The sequence below is a fragment of the Lagenorhynchus albirostris genome, chromosome 20, assembly GCF_949774975.1.
Source record: "Lagenorhynchus albirostris chromosome 20, mLagAlb1.1, whole genome shotgun sequence".
NCBI classification, from domain to species: Eukaryota; Metazoa; Chordata; class Mammalia; order Artiodactyla; family Delphinidae; genus Lagenorhynchus; species Lagenorhynchus albirostris.
Window position 1 is genome coordinate 1,574,844 of NC_083114.1, and position 14,158 is coordinate 1,589,001.

The 14,158-nt window shown below is 48.3% G+C and overlaps 1 protein-coding gene and 1 long non-coding RNA gene across 11 annotated transcripts in view; one reads left to right on the forward strand and one right to left on the reverse strand.

Annotated features, from left to right (window-relative positions):
* Positions 1 to 7,456: 7,456 nt before the first annotated feature.
* LOC132511662 (uncharacterized) lies at positions 7,457 to 9,824 on the reverse strand. Its single transcript, XR_009537680.1, has 3 exons — positions 9,711 to 9,824; positions 8,660 to 8,743; positions 7,457 to 7,627 (listed from the first exon to the last, which is right to left on the reverse strand). It is a non-coding gene; the product is annotated as an uncharacterized LOC132511662 (long non-coding RNA).
* Positions 9,825 to 10,162: 338 nt separating this feature from the next.
* PRPSAP2 (phosphoribosyl pyrophosphate synthetase associated protein 2) overlaps positions 10,163 to 14,158 on the forward strand; it is a 39,844-nt gene continuing 35,848 nt past the window's right edge. For 4 of the 10 annotated variants that reach the window (XR_009537769.1, XM_060135637.1, XM_060135629.1 and 1 more), the window contains exon 1: positions 10,329 to 10,862. The gene's annotated coding sequence lies outside the window, so the exon portion shown is untranslated. Of the gene's footprint in view, positions 10,244 to 10,328; positions 10,863 to 13,380; positions 13,400 to 13,699; positions 13,898 to 14,158 lie in introns of those variants that run through there. The other 6 variants (XM_060135635.1, XM_060135638.1, XM_060135634.1 and 3 more) reach the window with 5 other exon arrangements.

Genomic DNA, 14,158 nt, shown 5'->3' on the forward strand with positions numbered 1-14,158 from the left:
AGTCTGGTCCATGCCTGCCTCCTCGCCCCCCCCGGGTTCATACTTGTTCCCCCACCCGCCTGCTGGACAGTGGGCTGAGGAGACGGTTACTGCACTGTCCCTCCGTGCCCCTGACTCTGGGTCCGTTACAGTCCAGCCTCTTCTCAGCTAAGTCTTCCCTCACCTGCCCCCATCCATCGCCTCGCCATGGGTGGCCTGGCTGGCGGGTTATGCCTCTAAGTGCCCAAAGAGAAGCGAAAGTCACACGTCAGGGAAGCGGGTGGGATGAGGAAGCTTCGCAGAGCTGGGTGTCAGTGGGGTCAGGATTCAGCAAGCAGAGCTGGGAGGGGAGGAGACAGGAAATGAGTGCGCACAAGCGCACAGGGACTGGCACGCAGGATGCAGGATCTGCCCTCAGGGCCAGGCCGGTTGCTACCAATAAACTTTACGGAGGTGTAATCTACATAAGGCACAATGTAATCGTTGCACGGACCACTGTCCTGCTACGGGACACAATAGAACTTTTCCGTCTTTGTGAAAAGTTCCTTCTTGTCCCTTTGCAGGCCTCCCTCACCTGCCTCGGGTCCCCTTAGATTAGTTTCCTGGGAATTCCCTACGAAAGGAATCACACAGTCTGCAGTTTCTTGTCTTGCCTTCTTTCACTCACACAAAGTTTTTGAGACTCATCCAGGAGCAGGATTCCAGTTCCATTCCCCAGCTGAGGGATGTGTGGGTTGCTTCCAGTTTGGGGAGACTGTACAAAGCTGCTATGAGTATTCATGTGCAAGGCTTTTGGATGGACATTCATTTTCATTTCTCTTGGGTGAATACCTGGAAATGGGATGGCTGGGTCTTATGGGAGTTCTACGTTAAACTTTGTAAGAATCCACCAAAGTGTTCTCCAGAGTGGTTGTACTGGCTTAGATCCCCGCCGGCAAAGTGAGAGTCCTAGGTCCTCTGTACCCGCACCAGGATTTGCTATTGTTAAACTAAATTTTAGCCATCTTCGTGAGCGTTTAGTGATATAGCATTGTGGCTTTAATTCACATTTCTCTGAAGACTAATGATATTGAACATTTTTTCATGTGTTGTTTTTTGTGGGGTTTTTTACCACTCGTATATCTTCTTTATTTAAGCATCTGTCCAAGTCATCTGCCTATTTTGAAAACTGGATTATTTGCTTTCTTCTTTTTTTTTTCTTTGCGGTACGCGGGCCTCTCACTGTTGTGGCCTCTCCCGTTGCGGAGCACAGGCTCCGGACGCGCAGGCTCAGCGGCCATGGCTCACGGGCCCAGCCGCTCCGCGGCACGTGGGATCTTCCCGGACCGGGGCACGAACCTGTGTCCCCTGCATTGGCAGATGAATTCTTAACCACTGCACCACCAGGGAAGTCCTTTCTGTTTTTTTTTTAAAGTACTTTCATTAAGGCCAACCTAGCAGGTGTGAAGTGAACCTTAGTATTGATTTTAAAGGGTGCTTATATAGTCCAGATGTAAGTCCTTTGTCACATATACGTATTGTGAATACTTCCTCTCAGTCTGTGCCTTTTGATGATAGGCAGGGTTTTGTTTGTTTTTTAATTGAATGTATTTAATCGGCAGGCAGACCTCAACCACTGCGCCACCAGGGAAGCCCCTTGCTTTCTTACTGTTGATTTTCTTGAGGTGAAATTTTAATAACGTGTATTCCATCATGGCCCATTTTAAAGTGTACAATTCAGTGGCATTTAGTACTTTCACAGTATTGTGCAACCGGCACCTCTGTCTAGTTTCAAGATATTTTCATCTCCCCAAAATGAAAATCCATGGCCATTAAGCAATCACTCCCCTTTTGCCCTCCTCCCAGCTCCTGGCAACCACCAATCTGCCTCTGTCTCTGTGGATTTACCTATCCTGGACGTTTCATGTCAATGGAATCATGCAGTATGTGGCCTTTTGTGTCTGGCTTCTCTCACTGAGCTTCAGGTTTCTGAGGTTCATCCATGCTGTGTCTTGTGTCGTAGTCTCTTTCTTTTATTGGATGAATAATATTCCCTTGTGCGGGGGCTTCCCTGGTGGCACAGTGGTTAAGAGTCCGCCTGCCAATGCAGGGGACATGGGTTCAAGCCCTGGTCCGGGAAGATCCCACGTGCCATGGAGCAACTAAGCCCGTGCACCACAACTCCTGAGCCTGCACTCTAGAGCCCGCGAGCCACAACTACTGAGCCCACGTGCCACAACTACTGAAGCACACGCGCCTAGAGCCCGTGCTCTGCAACAAGAGAAGCCACGACAATGAGAAGCCTGCGCACTGCAACGAAGAGTAGCCCCCACTCACCGCAACTAGAGAAAGCCCGCGCATAGCAACACAGCCAAAAATAAAAGAAAATATAAAGAATTAAATGTATTAAAAAATAATATTCCCTCGTGTGTAGACACCACACGTGTTTATCCTTTCATCTGTTGATGGACATTTGGGTTTTCTCCCCCTTTGGTTATTATGAATAATACGGCTTTTCATGTGTGTATACAAGTATTTGTTTGAGCATCTGTTTTCAGTCCTTTTGGATAGATTCCCAGGAGCACAACCGATGAGTCACATGGCAGCTCTATATTTGACTTTTTGAGGAACTGCCAAGCTGTTTCTGAATGGCTGCATCATTTTACATCGCCACCAGCAATGTAGGAGGGTTCCAATTTCTCCACAACCTCACCAATACTTGTTATCTTTTTAAAATAAATTTATTTATCTTTGGCTGTGTTGGGTCTTCACTGTTGTGCACGGGCTTTTCTGTAGTTGCGGCGAGCAGAGGCTACTGTTCATTGTGGTGCACGGGCTTCTCATTGTGGTGGTATCTCTTGTTGAAGAGCACGGGCTCTAGGCTCGCGGCTTCATTTGTTGTGGCTCACGGGCTCAGTAGTTGTGGCTCGCGGGCTCTAGAGCGCAGGCTCAGTAGTTGTGGCACACGGGCTTAGTTGCTCCGCGGCATGTGGGATCTTCCCGGACCAGGGATCAAACCCATGTCCCCTGCATTGGCAGATGGATTCTTAACCACTGCACCACCAGGGAAGTCCTTTCTGGTTTTTTTAAAGTACTTTCATTAAGGCCAACCTAGCAGGTGTGAAGTGAACCTTAGTATTGATTTTAAAGGGTGCTTATATAGTCCAGATGTAAGTCCTTTGTCACATATACGTATTGTGAATACTTCCTCTCAGTCTGTGCCTTTTGATGATAGGCAGGGTTTTGTTTGTTTTTTAATTGAATGTATTTAATCCTTACAAAGACTCTGCACTATTTTATTTCATTCTGACACACATCAGACTTACTGCAGCCTGCTTTATGTAAGAGGTATGTGAAAAAGTGGCACATAAATGAAATGTAAATGAGTTAGCCCTCCCTGGGTGGGCATTTATACAACTGTAATACACTATCTAAATGGGAAAGATTCCAGGGTGTGTGAGACATCCATGTGAATACTGAGTCACATCTGTGTGAGTGTGTGACTTATGATTGGGTGTGCCATCCATGTGGGGGACCTTTGAGCGTGTGTGATGTCTGTGTGTATGGGTGACATTGGAGTCCCTCATCATAGATTGATAAGGACCCTGGACCAGCCCGGACTTCTCCCCCACTGAGGCCAGTTCTAGATGAGCCTGCAAGTGAGGGCAGCCCTGTTGCCATCACATGGGTGGAGCTTGTCTCAGAATAAAGCCATGGAAGTGAAGAGAGCAGACAGAGCTTCAAGATAGAGAAAGGCGAAACTCTGGGGTCGTGGAGCCCAGGATCCAGCCATACCTGAACCTTCACCCTGGGCCCTTGAGTTACATAAACCGATCAGTCCCTGCTCCTTTATTTGTAGCTGGTGTGAATCGTGTTTCACTGCAAGAGTCCTGACTAATATAAACACTTACGATGGGATGCGAATGGGGAAAAACTTCTTTCTGTTTGCTTCCACCTCCACCAAATACAGAACATGAATGAGTGGCAAGAGCCCAGGAAGAAGTGAAGGAGGTGGCCAGCTTCACTCCTGGGAGGGAGGCACCAGGAAGTGAGGGCACCAAGGCAGGTGTAGCACCACCAGGTGGGCCCCCCTCCCTCCGTTTCCTTTGGAGGGGCTTCTAGAGAAGGGGGAGGAGAAGTTGCCAGCAGGATGGTGGCAAAGGGGGCCTCCAGCTGGTGCAGTGGCAGGGCAGGTGAGGGAGGGGGTCAGGAAGCCCTAATACGCAGCTCAGGATGCCTCTCCCTGGACCTAGAGGGAGGGACCTGGAGGGCTGAGCCTGAGAAATAGGGTTTGGGGAGTGTTTGTTGTGACTCCAGGCTGGGAGGGACCCAGTGGAGTTGAGTTGGAAGGTGGCTCCTGGCGGATCATCAGCCCTCAACTCTGCATTTTCCATCATGGGAGTAATTTTTTAAAACGGTCCTGGCAGCTAGGGTGCTGCTGTGGCTCAGCTCAGTGCCAGCCACATGCTGAGGGGAACAGCTGCAGAGAGTGGGAGGCCAGCAAGAAGCTCGGGGCCCAGGCCTGGGCTGGGCATGGCCAGCGGGAGGAGGCTGCTACGGCCTCACTGCCAGGCTCTGAACACACACTCTCCCACCCCATCCTCTCAACTGTGCCTGTTTACAGATGAGAAAATGGAAGGCTGGAGAGAAGTGATTTCTAAGGTCCTACGGCTGAAAATGATCATGATAATATGCAATATTATCATGATCTGTAGAATGATAATGAGTCATATATAGTGATAATAGTAATATCATTCATATATTTACAAAATGTACATTCTATGTTTATGTACAGAGATCTCACCTATACGGCACAGCTTCTTGGGCACTGAAGCAGAGGCTCTGCTATAACCATGTGGTGGCTCGCCTCCCGAGGGGTGTGCCCTGCTGTCTCTGCTGTAGCCCGGCTCTAACTGGGCCAGGCATGCACTAAGTTCTCCATATTTGCTGAGTGAGTGAATGGAGATGAAGTTCACCTAGCAAGGTGGCCAGGGCAGCTACAGGCAGCTGGACGTGGAGAAATAATTGTAAATGCCCAGGAAACATTGACCATCCACTCGGCCAAGTGAAAGAATGGTTAGTGCCTGGTGTCGGTGGGGATGAGGGGAAAAGGGCACTCTTCACCTTCTGGCAAGAATGTAAATTGGTACAAAATTTCTGGGGAAAAAATTGTAAAAGGGTATATCCTTTGACCAAGCAAGTTCACTTCTAGAAATTTAGTGAGAGAAAATAATTAAAAAAAATTTTTTTAATGCATATTTTTACCAAAGTATAGTTGATTTACAATATTGTGTTAATTTCTGTCGTACAGCAAAGTGACTCAGTTATATATATATATATATATATATACACATATATATATATATATACATATACACATTCTTTTTCGTATTCTTTTCCATTATGGTTTATCCCAGGATATTGAATACAGTTCCCTGTGCTATACAGTAGGACCTTGTTGTTTATCCATCCTATATATGATAGTTTGCCTTTGCTAATCCCAACCTCCCAGTCTATCCCTCCCCCACCCCCTCTCCCCCTTGGCAACCACAAGTTTGTTCTCTATGTCTGAGTCTATTTCATAGATACGTTCATTTGTGCCATATTTTAGATTCCACATATAAGTGACGTCATATGGTATTTGTCTTTGAGAGAAAATACTTGAGCAAAGGTGCAAAGACAGGTGTGTCTATTAGTAAAAAGTGCCCAGAATTGGAGATGGGTTAAAAATGTCATGGTACCTCCATATCACAACGGCTCACGGTAAGTGTGGCTGTAGTGAGAGGTTAGCACCTGTGTGTCAGGTGACAGCTCATTTGGATATCACCACAACCCTGTAAGGTGGAAGCTGTGGTCGTTCCCATCTTATAGGTGAGGAAGCCAGTGCAGAGGGGTAAAGGAGGTCACACACCTGGTGAGTAGAGGAAAAGGAATTTGGATACAGGCCGTCTGGTTCCTAAGTCTCTGCTCTTTACTCCATTGTACGTGCGATGATGACATTGACCTAATTCATTAACATGAACCGTGTCCACAATAAATTGTTAAGTGGAGGGGCTTCCCTGCTGGCGCAGTGGTTATGAATCTGCCTGTCAATGCAAGGGAAACGGGTTCGAGCCCTGTTCCGGGAAGATCCCATATGCTTCGGAGCAGCTAAGCCCTGTGCGCCACAACTACTGAGCATGCGCTCTAAAGCCCGCGAGCCACAGTGACTGAGCCCACTTGCCACACCTACTGAAGCCCGCGTGCCTAGAGCCCGTGCTCCGCAACATGAGAAGCCACCGCAATGAGAAGCCCGAGCACAGCAAGGAAGAGGAGCCCCCGCTCGCCTCAACTAGAGAAAGCCCGCACACAGCAACGAAGACCCGATGCAACCAAAAATAAATAAATTAAAAAATAATAAATAAATTGTTAAGTGGAATAGGGAGGTTAAAAAAAGTCAAATGCTTATCTCTCCATAGTGAGATAATGGCAAATATCTTTTAAATTTTTCTTCATGTTTGTTTGAATTTTTTATAACATGTAAATATTACTCATCATGAAAGATAATGAAGCTTTTCTAATGGGGGGGGTTAAAAAAGGAGAAAATCCGGAGGATGAGGAAAAGAACACAATGTGGGAAACTTCCCAATTTCCCTGTATAGTGACCAGGCCCCTGGCCTCTGCAGCCTCCAATGGCCAGACAAGCTGCCATCCTCCTCCACTTGCAGGAAAACCAAAGCCTTGTTTATTCATTCCTCATGGCCAGAGACATGAAGGTGGAGAGGCAGCTGCAAAACTCACTGATTCCACGGAAAAGTCATTCCCACCCAGAATCTCCATGCAGCTGCTGATCTCAGTGCCCATTTTTCAGATGGGGAAACTGAAGCTCAGAGAGGTGCCTTCACCTGAGGTCATTTCTGCAAAGAGGAGGCTGGACGCAGACTGGGGGTTTCTGGCTTACCACTCCACTAAAAACCTTTATAAAACTATAGCAGGGCTTCCCTGATGACGCAGTGGTTGAGAGTCCGCCTGCCGATGCAGGGGACATGGGTTCGTGCCCCGGTCCGGAAAGATCCCACATGCCGTGGAGCGGCTGGGCCCGTGAGCCATGGCCGCTGAGCCTGCGCGTCCGGAGCCTGTGCTCCGCAACCGGAGAGGCCACAACGGTGAGAGGCCCGCGTACCGCAGGAAAGAAAAAAAAAAAAACTATAGCAAAGATGCTTTTCCTTCCTTTAAAAAAAGGTTGAAGGGAAATGTCTTAGGATCAGGTGTCTTGATTCATATTCTATGTGCAGCAGTTTGGCCCTTGAATATGGTCAATGAGGTGGTACAGGCAAACTGAGCACTTCCATGATATGCAGACCCTGTAAACCTCCAAGTGGACAGGCGATTATCAAGCTTAGCAATAGGCTAACCACAACCGCATTAGAGTGAAACTGACCCCAGTCTTTAGATTCTGGTTTTGTTCCTTTCTTGCTCATTACCCATAGATGTGTATCAAGATATCTCCAAACTCAGCACCTTAATACAAATATTTATTATTATCTCTCAATCTTCTGTGGTTTGATTGGGCTCAGCTGGGTGGCTCTCATTTGGGGTCTCTCACAGAGTTGCAGTCAGGTAGTGACTGGGGCTGCAGCCACCAGTGGGTCATCTGGGCTGGATGTCCACCATGGCTCACTCCCATGGCCTAAACCCCAAGGATAAAGAGGAAGGGAGATGAGACATCAGCCTACGGAGGATTTCAAAAGAGTCTTTGGAGAATTGAAAGTGGATGGAGAAGTGGCATCTGGTGTAATAGAGCAAGGGAAACTGTAAGCTAAGTGCCTCCAATGAGGAGAAACTGATTGATTGAGAAACTAACAATTTCATTGCCAAATGCTGGGAGCATGGTATGTGGGAGCTAGCTCATACTGGCTCAGCAGAGACGATTTTTAAATTATCAGGAATATTGTCCCTGTGTGGTGAAAATACTATACAATTCTGTGCTACTGCCCTCCTCCTTTCCATGGTGGGGGGTAATTCTGAGATCACCCATGGTACCGACATTTCTTGAGTACCACACTTGTGCCAGGTACTGTGCTGGGTACCTGCAAACAGGGATCAGCAAAAGAGACAAAGGACCTGCCCGTAGGGGCTTATAGTCTATAGGGGCGGGGGTGGGGATATTTATAAAATGACCATCCACATAAACACATAATTAGCGATCATGATAAGCCTAACGAAGGAAAAGTACTTTTTTTTTTTTTGAGAAGGGGAGTGGTTTAGAGAAGGCTTAAAAATGACAATTGTGCTTAGACGTTTAAGTAGGAGTTAATGAGGGGTGAGGGCAGCAGGAGGAAAAGCATTCCTGGAGGCAGGAACAGCATGTGTACGTGCCCTACAGTTCAGGGATGGAGAAACAGGCTGGTGGGAAAGAACAACGAGGAGTAAGCAAGGGGACAACACGCAGGCCCCTGGCTTCAGTGGGTGGAGGGAAGGAATTCACGGGCTCCGTAGCCCACTGCGGTGCGAGATTGCGTCTTCTGGGCTCCCATTGGCTCAGCGGCCTGTCCTTGGAGCGAATCAGCGAGCTGAGAGGGATGAGTGGCCCTGATTGGTCAGGTCCAGTCACGTGCAACCTGGGGTGCTGGGTGGAGCCAACGCAGGTTGAAGCCAGGAGGTCGGGTGCGTCAGGGTTGGGTCTGCGCAAAAGCAGTGGGTGAAACCAAAGTCCACTTACCGAAGTAAGGGCATTCAGTTTTGTACCCGAATCTGTCTGTGGGCTCACGGGGCTTGTTCTTCACAGAGGTATGACCCCGTGAAGCTGTCAGGCAAAGGAAATATCTTAAATGACTCCATTTGAGTCGGGCCGCTTCTAGCTAGCCGTGCCACCTCTCACGAACGATTTCAAGCCTCACTCTAGTGAAAAATCCAAAGCAGAACTGGAGCTGCGATGTGGTATAGGGTCTAGCTTAGTGCAGACCGTGATGCCAGACTGCCTGGGTTGAAGTTCTTGTCCATGTTTGTTTGTCCTTAGGCAAGTTATTGATACTTAACGTCAGGGTGTCAGTTCCCACAACTATTAAAATGGAGATAATAATAACACCTACCTCATAGTTCTGTGAGGATTAAATAAGTTACAGTTAATATAGGTTAAGCACTTGGCCTGACACATGGTAAGTGCTCCATACGTGTTTCTATTATTATGTTTTATATATATATTAAACATACTTAAATATAAGGAATTCAGGCAAGCACCAATTCCTTACTTTGTGATAAAAGAAGAAAGAGCAACAAAGCAAATAATAGTAATAATAACAACTGAGGGTTTACTATGCACCAGAAACTGTTTTGGAAGCTCCGTAGGTGTTATTTTACTGAATCCTCACAGCAACCCCTGAGATGGGTGCTACTATCATCTCCATTTTTCAGCTGAGGAAATTGAGGCTCAGGGAGGTGAAGCGACATTGCCCAAAGTTACAGGCCAGTAAAGACTTGAACCCAGACATTTGTAATTCCAGACATCAAAGTCCGCAGTCGCGGGCTTCCCTGGTGGCACAGTGGTTAAGAATCCGCCTGCCAATGCAGGGGACACGGGTTCAAGCTCTGGTCTGGGAAGATCCCACATGCCGCGGAGCAACTAAGCCCGTGCGCCACAACCACTGAGCCTACGCTCTAGAGCCGGAGAGCCACAACTACTGAGCCAGCATGCCTAAAGCCCGTGCTCCGCAACAGACAAGCCACCGCAATGAGAAGCCCGCGCACCACAAGGAAGAGTAGCCCCCACTCACCGCAACTAGAGAAAGTCCGCGCGCAGCAACGAAGACCCAACGCATCCAAAAATAAATAAATAAATTTGTTTTAAAAAAAAAAGTCCGCCCTCGGGTTCTCGAGGCTCAGCCCCACCCTCCCCGCCCCTCTCCCCGCCCCTCGCCCAGCCTGGCCCCACCCCTCGCCCAGCCTGGCCCCACCCCTCCAGTCAGCCCCGCCCCACTCGTGGCCTCGCCGCGCCCATGGCCCCGCCCCTCGTCCGGCCTGGTGTATACCAGCTAGACTAGAAGGCCCCGCGCCTCCCCTCTGTGGGCGCCTTCCCTGCCCCGCCCCTCACACGGATGGTCCCTCCCGAGGCCCCGCCCCGCGTGCCCCGCCCCCTCTATCGGCCCCGCCCCCTGGAGCGGCCCCGCCCACAGGCGTCGCAGTCGCTGCGGACGCAGTTCTCGGGTTTGAGTCGCCATTTTGCTCTTGGAGAGGCCGCCGGTGCTCCGGCGCTTTCCTCATTCGGCAGCGGAGGCTGCGGCGGGGCCGGGGCTGGGGTCGGGGCCAGGTAGGCGGGCGGGAGCCGGCGACGGTGGTGGCGCGGCCGGCGGGCCGGCCCTGCGGGGCACAGGTGCAGGGGCGGGGGGCTCGGCGGGGACCCGGCCGCGCGCAGCCCTCAGTCCGGTCCGGTTCGTAGGCGTCCGCGGGCTTGGCGCGCGGCCCGTCCGGCCGTTACGGGACCTGCAGCTGCGGGCGGAAGCCCAGCCTCACGCGCAGACTGACATCCCTGGCGGTGCTGGGCTGGCCTTGCGGCGCGGGCCTTTCTGTTGCCCCGCGGAGCTTGAGTGAGGACAGGGATGTAGCTCTAAGGCTTTTTTCTGCTTTTAAATGGTTTCCAGCAGTACTGCACAGTGATGATACCGACTTTTACCACCTTTTATTAATATTGACGCGGTTTGGGTGTTTAGCTTTTGCAAGGAATGGGAAATTCGGGATGGGGATTTGGGGTATGAGAAAATGTGATTTATAATGTTTAAAACTGTTCCATGCACAAATGTAAGTGATTCACCCACATTACTGAACCCCACGAAGTCCTACCCTTCTTGTCCGTATTCCTATCCCGACCTCGTCTGTACCGTTATTACCCAGCTTGGGTTGGAGGAGATGCAGTTCTGCTCTTACTTAACGTAAGCACTTTCGTACAGTCCCGGATATTTACCGTTTTTATTGTATTGAATGTATATTCAGAGTTTTACTTAATTACCCCATTATGTAACTTTTGCGTATGTTCAGTGTTCCTCCTCTTAGAAAAACCATGCAGTGACCGTCATTGAGCTTTTCCTTTCCGTAAGATAAATTCTGCAAAGGGGAAATACTGAATCAGAGTTATGTGTTCTTTCTTTGACACGTGATATAAATTGTTTTCCAAACAAGGCGTGTTTACTACGCACATTTTTCTAAATCTGGGTGTTTGTCGGGCTTGCCCCCTGAAATGCGGGGTGTCAGGTCACTCTCCGTGGTGTTGGGAGACTGTCTGCTGCTTCCGGGTGGGCAGCCTTGAGGAGGTGTCTTCATCTTCAAGCGTCACTTATCCCGTGTCTCAAAGGGGACTTGTAGTACCTGCTTTATTGAGTTGTCATAAGAATTCAGAGGGCTCAGAAAATGGTATTTAGCAGAAAGAAAACAGTCTGATGAAGAGATAGCCAGGTGCCTGGGGTCATAGAGGCCTGGAGGATTAATTACATCTAGGCTTCACCCTTCTAATTCTCTTCAATACTGACTCCCAAAAAGCAAATTTTCTTTGAGTGAGGTACATCACTAATAAAAATAATAATTCTTTATACTTTCTGACACCTTTTAGTTTGCAGACTTCTTTCAACTCCATGTGTTAATCATTGCAACTCAGTGAGGTCAGGCTTTATTCCACAAACATTTGTTATTTGACGAACATTTGTTAAGCCTCTCCCTCTGCCAGGTACTATTCTAGGCCCTGGGTGTACGGCAGAGAAAATAATAGTGGAAAAAATCTCTGCTGTCCTGGACCTTAAGTTCTGGTGAGGGAAGCTGTTTTTTTTTTTTTTTTTTTTTAGGGAAGCTGTTTTTAACCGAGCATGTATCTCTGCTGTCAGGAAGGGGAAGGCCAAGGACTCGTAGCTGGTAACCAGGGGAGGCAGGTCAGGTCTTCACACTGTGACTCCAGCCGTCAGCAGACGCGCTAGATGGAAAGCAACCCACTTTGCTGCCAGCCTTACTCATCTGAGATGTGCATGAGTCGTTTTGAAAGGACTGCCAGCACTTGCAAAGCGAGTGGTCTTTCAGAGTGGTTTCCTTCATGAGACTTTTCGTAAGGTTCTGAGGTTCTCTGAAAAGGCTGTGGTTTCATGTGTTGTATATAATTCTCACACATTCTAGAGTGAATTTAGGATAAAGGTAAAGGCAACTGTAGTTTATGGGGGAAAATGGGAATGTTCTCTTTACTCTCCATTTCACACTATAGCCTTGTAGTAATGAGCCTTCTGCCAGCCCCATGCTGGTGACTATCTTGTTTACGAGGAGAATCTTTAAAACTCTTTTCTTAAAGCTTGGTAAAGAGCACAACTTGAATTTCCAATAGGAAAAGGAGAACTAAAACTAGCAACTAGTTTTATTGTTTGACCGACTTGTGAGATGGGTAGTCACAGAACATGACTATACTGATGACTTTCCAAAGGGACTCCCAGCCTGTGCCATTTTGAGGTCTTAGGTTAGGTTTCCATTATTGAAACCTGGTATCTGGAGACTGAAACCCTAGAGACCATAGTCAGTGATGAAGGACATTTAAACCATGACCATTAATGAAAGGTTCCAGGAAAAGAGAATACACAGAGGCAAGAGAGCCATCTTGAGATAGGTTGAGGACTGCCCTGGGGAGAAGGAATTTGGGGTTTCCCGTAAATCTTCAAAGAAAGGACAAGGCTCAGGATGGGGAGGCTCCTGGGAGAGGAATCTGCGTGTTCTAAGGCTGGACCCTCAGGATGTGGGCATCAGGCCCGGGGCTGTTCAGGTATCTGGAGTGGCTCCTTGGTAGGAGTCCTAGAGATGGACTGAGTTACTTCCAAGATCTCTTCCTTCCCCTCAGATAGTTTGATTCTCAGTGTTCTCTCAAGAACGTCCTCTCAAGAACACTGTTGTCCTTTAAGAAGCTTCTTAATTTGAAGGTTAGGGGATGTAGAAAAGTGGCCATCCCATGCATATTATGTACTCGTTCGGTAGATAACCAAAATATTAACAAGTTGACTCATCAGAGCTTCCATTTACCATGCGTATCCTGTATGTGGGGCACTGTGTTAAGTGCCGTACAGGAACTAATCTTACAGTGACCCTGTAAGGTCAGTATTCGCAGTTGCATGGATGAGGGGGCGGAAGCTGAGAGTGACTAATTTATGCGAGGCCTCACAGTGAGTTACGGGGAAGTAGGAGCTGAGATGCAAACCTGGGTTTGACTCCAAAGCCTGTATTCATAAGTACAGGAGAATGAGTTTTATTTTTGTTGTGGTTTCCTTTTCCAGACTCTGTTCCTAAACACAGGCATAGAAGAGTTGAGAGGTGGTGTTAGAAGACACCTAGGATCTCCTCCGATTCTGAGTGTTGATGGTTAAATATTATTTCTTTCCTTTGCACCAGTCACCCTGCCCCACGCTATGCTGTAAAGCTGGCTCGGCACACTTTTTCTGTAGAGGGCCAGGTAATATTTTAGGCTTTGCAGCCCATACTTAACTCTACCACTGCATCCACAGACAGCTTGTTGACAGTGAGCATGGCTGTGTTCCAGTGAGCATGGCTGTGTTCCAATACAGTTTTATTTACAGAAATAACCTGTTTTGGCCCGTGGGCTGTACTTTGCTGATCCCTGCTCCAAAGCCACTTTCCACGGTACCCACCAATGGTCCTTCTTGGTCTCCTTAGGGCCTTGGCCAGCTGTTCATACATTTCTGTTTGTAATTCATAGGCTTTAGGTCAAGTGCATTGGGGTGGCCTGTGTTTCCCATTGAGCGATGCCTCTGAGGAGGAAATGTGCTCTCCTAGCCTGCGTGGGGGACCGTGAGTGACCCACTGGCCCCCACTGGCGGTTACTGCAGAGAGAGACACACATGCATAAGGAGGCCTCTTTGGGTTGGTGACCTGCTGAGTGTGGCGTGCCTGCACCAGGGAACACTGGCAGCAGTTAAAAAGGACGTGATGGGTCTGTACTTTCTACCTGGGATCTTAAAATATATTGCTTTTTAAAAAAGCAGATTATGAGTAGATTTGTACGATGATCCCTCTTTATGTTAGAAATGATTTTTTATATGTATTTTTTATGGGGATCACATGTGTGAACGTGTAACAGCCTGATGGTATCTCTTTCAAACTAATAATAAGAACTGTCAGGTCCAAGGACGTGGGTGGGAAGGAGCCTGGGATCGGAGCTAGTGACATTAGCCTAAACCCTCGTTTCAGTTTT